Source organism: Oryzias melastigma, linkage group LG2, assembly GCF_002922805.2.
Source record: "Oryzias melastigma strain HK-1 linkage group LG2, ASM292280v2, whole genome shotgun sequence".
In the NCBI taxonomy this organism is placed as follows: Eukaryota; Metazoa; Chordata; class Actinopteri; order Beloniformes; family Adrianichthyidae; genus Oryzias; species Oryzias melastigma.
In genome coordinates this window covers 18,147,733-18,152,914 of record NC_050513.1, presented here as the reverse complement: position 1 = coordinate 18,152,914, position 5,182 = coordinate 18,147,733, and the positions used below count along the sequence as shown (strand labels likewise).

Genomic DNA, 5,182 nt, shown 5'->3' with positions numbered 1-5,182 from the left:
TACTTTTCTTTCCCACACACACACTTTCTTCTGGCAAGTGAAACAGGCAGGAAACGGGACAGGAAATGATATAATAGCTGGAGACGGGAGGGCTTATCCCATGGCCTGCTGCTCCTCGCGTGACCCCTGAGACTGAGAGCCGGTGGGAGGGAGAGGAGGAGCAGCTGGCCCGACTGGTGTTGGAGTTTCGCCTCCAAACTGAAGCGTTCTAAGGTCATTTCATGAGTTTATTCGCCTGTTTAAGTATGACCAGAAGAGTTCTTTAAAGTCTTCATTATTAGGTGAAGGATTTTCCACTCCAACACGGTCAAGCTAAACACAATTTTTTGCCGTATTTGTGGAATAATGGCTCACTTGTGACTTAAAGCAATGTGATTACAAGCATGCAACGTTGACGTAATGCATCGAGATTAGCGCATGCTAAAAGAGTCTATGGGTGCATGCTGGGACTTTTTCTTACACCCTAAAAATATCCTGCAGGAAACAAGCAAAACACTGTGTTTGCTCTGCTTCAAAGCGCTCCTGGATTTCACTCTCGTCACGGCAATAAGGGCTGGGATTAAGCCAACAAGTGTTTAAAACATTCCCATCCCCTGGTGGAAGTTTACATTCTTTGTAATTCTTCACAAATATGACATGGAACTTCACATCTGGATTACAAGACAGAAGCGCCCCTAAATAATTAGCTGCAGCTTTGCTTGTTTTGTTTTTTGGTTGTCATGAAGCCTTAGATCAAAGATGGTCGTTTGGGACAGTTTCCGTGCTAGCATGCTAACTATGCTTTGGCAAGCTTAACATTTTTTTTTTGTTGGTCATGAAGCCACTTATGATTGAAGTCAGTCGTTTCTTAGTGTTTTTGTGCTAGCATGCTAACTCTCTTAGCCTAGCAAGGGAAAAAAAGACAAGCTTAGTCGTTTGTGTGTCTCATGCTAGCATGCAATTTGTGATGCTATGGTCACACGAAGATATCGTCTTAGTGAAACTGGGCTTTAGCTAGCTTTAGCTAGCTTAACAACTGTTTTTTTTATCATCATAAAACGCCTTATGAAACTGTTTTTTGTCACAATTTTAATACTATTGTGCTAATTATGTTAGCTTACCAATGGAAAACACTGGTATTAATAATAAAAATAGCAGACTTTTTTTGTTTTTTATTTAATGAAGCCATTTACAAATAAAGCCAGTCATTTGTGACAGTTTTCATGCTAGCATGCTAACTTTGTTAGCCTAAAGACGGAACAAACAAGTATTATTTGAAAACTGACTCTGACAAGCTTAACAACAAATATTTTAACTGTCACAGAACATACGATTTGTTCAGCTGTTGGACAGGACAAGTTAAAAAGAAAAAAAAAAAAAACATGATTAAAACCAGTCATTTGTGACGGTTTTCATGCTAGCATGCTAAGCATGTTAGCCAAGGAATGGAAAACACTACTAATGTTTAACAAATTAACATAAGATTACCGACATTTTCTGTTTTCATAAAGAAAGATCAAATTAAAACCAGTCATTTGTGAGAATTTTCATGCTAGCATGCTAACTATGTTAGCCCAGTTACGGAAAAACAGAAATAATGTTTAAAAAAACTTACTTTGCCAAGAAAACAAAGCAATGTACCATTAAAACTGGTCATTTCTGACAGTTTTTTAAATTAGCATGCTAACTATGTTAGCCTAGCGATGGAAAAGTCAAGTAATATTTGGAAAAATATATAACGTTGGTAAGAAACCAACCAATATTTTTCAATTATGAGGTTATGTTGACCTCAAATGATTAAAACCAGTCGATTGTGACAGTTGGTTTTAGCTAGCATGCTAATGATGTTAGCCTAGTGACAGAAAACACTAGTAAAACTTGACGGTTAGATTATAAACAGATTTTTAGTTTTCATAAAGAATCATACGACTAAAACAAGTCATTTGTGACGGTTCTCACGCTAGCATGCTAACCATGCTAGCATATCGACAAAAACACTAGTAGTATTTTAAAAATTCACATTAAGATGGTAAAATGTTAAGTTGGTAAGACTTCCAACTTTTTTTTTAGTTTTCATAAAGAAACATACAATTAAAACAAGTAATTTCTAACAGTTTTTGTGCTAGCATGCTAACCACGTTAGCCTAGAGTCACAAAACATTCATAACATTTGAATATTTATGTTTGCAAGCTCACAGAACATTTGTTTTGGTTATTATCCAGCCAGATATGAATAAAACCGGTTGTTCATGTGAAGTTTACGTTCTTTGTAATGCCTCATAAATATTACATGGAACTTTACGTCTGGATGTGGAGGACAGAAGTCGCCCTAAATAATTAGCTGCAGCATTTTTTTTTGTTGTTTTCATTCCGCCTGTTTGGAATCCTTCCTGCAAGATAAACCTCTGAGCCACATACATAGATATATATATGTGAAATGTTTGCCCCCACCCTCATCGCCTCCTCTTCCTCCATCTGTCAAATGTGCACACTGAGGCTTAATTGGGGCCAAATCGTGTCAAAGCCTCTTCTTCTGTTAGTCTGGAGCGTGCAAACAGGAGATCACCACAAGGATTCAAACTTTTACAAACTAATACTTTTTCTTGTTTGGACACTTTATAGTGTTCTCTGCAGTTTTGAACATATAAGTCAAAGTGTTATGCGCTCCGAAAAGACCAGGCGAGAACAGGGTGGAAAACGTGCAGATAGCTGTTATTGGATCGAGTCTGATACTAAACTTACAGCATTTAAGCTCTTTTTGAATAAAAGTCATATAGACGTATATAAAAAAAAATCATGAACATTTAACTCTATGAGTTCATCAATCTACGACTTTGATATTTTGTCTCCTGTGTGACCCGTACGGTCCGGGCTTCACTAATGACAGGAGTGCAGCATTTGGGCAGCGTATGACAGCATATCGTGTACATCATAAATACGTTAACGTTATGTTAACCTTACAAAAACTTACAACAACGGTTATCTTGGCATAAAAAATGCTAATATTTGAAAAGTACTTTGGAAAGCTTACCAACACCAACATATTTGGTTGTCATGAAACCACATACTATTAGAGCCAGTTGGCTATTAATATTAGCATGCTAACTATGTTAGCTTAGCGACAAAAGACACTTGTAATTTTTGAAAAATTGACTTTAGCAGACTTACAAACATTTTTTTTCATAAAGCCACATATGATAAGTCATTTGTGACAGTTTTTGTGCTAGCATGCTAACTATGTTAGACTATCACGAAAAACAACACAAATCTTGGATAAATGTTTTGGCAAGCAACAATTTTTTTTAAGCCACATATGATTAAAGCCAGTAATTTATGACAGTTTGTTAATGTTAGCATGCTAGTTATGTTAGCCTAGGGTCAGATGACACTAATACGTTTTTAAAAGTGACTTGAGAAGACTTATCAACAATGTTTTTTTTAGTTTTCATGAAACCAAACATGACTAAAGCCACCCATTTGTAAAAGATATGGTGCTAGCATGCTAACTATGTTAGCCTAGTGACGAAAACACCACACATATTAAAGTAGTTTTTGGCAAGCTACCAGTTTTTTGTTTGCCATGAATCCACATGCAATTGAAGCCAGTAGTTTGTGACAGTTTTAATGTTAGCATGCTAACTATTTTAGCCTAAAGACAGAAGACTTGGAATTTTTGAAAAGTGACTTTGTTTTGAAACAAAACATGATTAAAGCCAATTGCTTGTCAAAGTTCTTATGCTAGCATGCTAACTATGTTAGCCTAGTGACGGAAGATATTAGCATTTTTTTTTAAATTGACTTTAGCAGACTTACTGACAACATACCTCTAGATTTCATGAAAGCAAACATGATAAAAGCCTGTCTTTTGTCAGTTTTAATGCTAGCATGCTAACTATGCTAGCCTAGTGAGAAGAAACACTACAATTAGTTGAACTTTGTTTTTGGCAAGCTACCTTTTTTTTTTTGTCATGCAGCCACCTATGATTGACACCAGTTGTTTGTGACAGTTTTAATGTTAGCATGCTAACTATGTTAGTAGCCTAATGACCAAAAACATTTATAATTTTTTTTAAAGTGACTTTAGCAGACTTACTGACAACATAATTTAAGATTTGAAACAGAACATGAATAAAGCCAGTTGTTTGTGACAGTTTTAATGTTAGCATGCTAACTATGCTAGCCTAGTGACAGAAAAAAAATTCTACAAATATATAAAACTGGTTTTTGGCAAGCTACCAGTTTTTTGTTTGTCATAAGCGATTCAAGCCATTTGTTTATGATAGTTTTAATGTTAGCATGCTAGCTATAGTAGCCTAGCGACAGAAAATACTAGCCATATTTGATAATTAACTTTGGGTTTAGGATATTCATTTTTTTTGGTTGTCATGAAGCTACGTATGATTGAAGCTGGTTATTTTAATGCTAGCATGCTAACTATGTTAGCCTAGCTACAGAAAAAATGAGTAAAAATTGACCCTAGCAAGCTTACCGACAAATTTTTGGGGTTTGTGAGAAATGTCATGTTAGCATGCTAACCATGTTAGCCAAGTCACCCACACACCAGAAAAAATTATTTCTACAAACTTTTTACCCTCAAAAGTTCATGAGTTCACTCGTAGAGACTGACCTGTACGAGTCATACAGGTGACCTGTACAGAGTTATCCACTCTTGAGGGCAGTTGTGAATAAGGCGTCATGTGACAGCATCACCTGTACGTCACAAATACTTTATGTTAGCCATACAAATAATTCGCAATAAACTTTCTACGCACGACAACGATAAGTTTTCCTTTCATGGGAGTCTCACCGCCACTCCATGACCCTCCGCAGGCCCGAACAACCAGAGAAGTTCGGGTGAATTTCACGAACAATAAATGTCGTTAGCATTCGTTGGACTTAGCAGCTACGCTAATGCATTTAGCTTTGCTGTTGGCGTCTTTACTTCCTCCTAGAGGGTTTTTCAGCTCGCCGTGACAGTTGTGCATTAATATCACTCCCTCCCCACTTTGTGCACGTGTGCGCCTTCACGTGCACACACACACACACACACAAAAAGACCCACACTCGGCGACGTCTTTACATTTACATGTGGCTTAAAGTCGACAAACAGCTGATTTCTCACGCCCTCGTGGGTCGCCGCCGCGATTGCTCCGGTTTACGGCGAGGTCTCCACATTTGCAGCATGGTTACAATCCGCCACACA

General features: G+C 37.2%; 2 long non-coding RNA genes across 2 annotated transcripts in view; both read right to left on the bottom strand.

The window, feature by feature from the left end:
- Positions 1–5,173, bottom strand: part of LOC118599854 — a 10,375-nt gene extending 5,202 nt beyond the window's left edge. The window contains exon 1 of the long non-coding RNA XR_004949373.1: positions 4,607–5,173. This is a non-coding gene — a long non-coding RNA (uncharacterized LOC118599854). The remainder of the gene's footprint in view (positions 1–4,606) is intronic.
- The window catches only part of LOC112156635, a 49,687-nt gene that overhangs the window by 9,242 nt on the left and 35,263 nt on the right, over positions 1–5,182 (bottom strand). The gene's annotated exons all lie outside the window — the stretch shown is intronic.